The 1,290-nt window shown below is 34.3% G+C and overlaps 1 protein-coding gene across 1 annotated transcript in view; it reads right to left on the bottom strand.

The window, feature by feature from the left end:
• The window catches only part of LOC119592745 (BTB/POZ domain-containing protein 9-like), a gene marked incomplete at its 3' end in the record, with an annotated part of 12,417 nt that extends 11,566 nt beyond the window's left edge, over nucleotides 1-851 (bottom strand). The window contains 1 exon segment of the mRNA XM_037941680.1: nucleotides 742-851.
• Nucleotides 852-1,290: the final 439 nt, after the last annotated feature.

The raw sequence follows: 1,290 nt of genomic DNA, 5'->3' as shown, positions 1-1,290 counted from the left end.
TAGAAAGAAAATTACACTCTCATTTTACATTATTCAGAAAACAAATGTATTTCATCATACAAATTATCTTCAGAGCCTGATGGATGCAAAGGGTCACGGGGTTTCTAACTCACTAACTAAAGGTTTGCCAGAAAAGGAACACCAGATTTGTTCTCATCAAATTAAAACTACATGAGAATTTCTAAATTTTGTCAGTGATAGTTGGCATCAATGAAACATTAGGCATTTCAAATTTCTTCACTCTAACAAACCCATATACTGTCAGTCACATAAGTCTGACTGTCATGCACTAAAATTATTTTTAAAAAGGGAATATGCCTAAAACTCTGCCCTCTTTTCTGTAAAACTGAACTAGAAATCTAGATGTCTTTGTTTCTTTTTTTCTTAATTAAAAGCCAACTGGATTAATAAGAAAGAACTGACTACAGCCCTGATTATAACTAATGTTTATGCATTTTATCATTGGCGAAATTTTAAAAAATTCCCATTTTTTAATCACACATATCAACCGACAAAAGACATTTCGGAGAGAATATATCCTCTTGCTTTGAACAAAAAATTAACCTTCAAATCTTCTCATCATCTTCACAATTCAAACACCAATTTTTTTACGAGTCTTAAAGATCCTAATTCATTCCATCTACAAGCGATGCTTCCACCCGCCCACCTCTCCTCTCTCGCTTCTCAAACGCTATCTGACCTTCTCTTCCGCTATTTCACCCTCCCAACAAAACGTCTTACCTGTAACGACCTCGATTACGGTCACGAATCGATGTAACACGTTATCACTCGGGCTCAGCAAGTGATAAAAAACGAACAGGTAACACAAACACTTGTTGCTTCTCCGCCATGTAAACAAACGTGTATAGACGACGTGACTCTGAGGGTTGATTGCTTACCTGTATAGACGATATGATCTAATCCTAAAGGAACCGAATGCTTTTTTTTTATTCCAAGTTTATTCGTAGTTTATATGACTGGTTAAAGAAATGGGTAGATAAATTTGATTTTAATTTCATATTGCGTAATGGTCTTATAAGTATTCGTCAGTAGGCTAGTAACACAATGTACGAAAAAGTATCCAATGTCATAAAGGACAATATGCGATGTTCTTTTTTTTCTCCAACCGTTTTAAAAAGGGCCGACTTTCTTCCGAATATATGATGATAAAATAATTGTTGGAAGTCGTGACAAAGCAAAATAATATCAAACGCAAACCATAAAATGGAAATTAAAGCATTAACTGTCGGATGCTTGGTTATATTATTATCTGTAGTTTTGTAATTTGTC

The sequence above is a fragment of the Penaeus monodon genome, chromosome 30 (assembly GCF_015228065.2).
Source record: "Penaeus monodon isolate SGIC_2016 chromosome 30, NSTDA_Pmon_1, whole genome shotgun sequence".
Classification (NCBI taxonomy): Eukaryota; Metazoa; Arthropoda; class Malacostraca; order Decapoda; family Penaeidae; genus Penaeus; species Penaeus monodon.
Note: the sequence above shows the minus strand (reverse complement) of the source record. Positions and strands in the feature narration are given on the sequence as shown.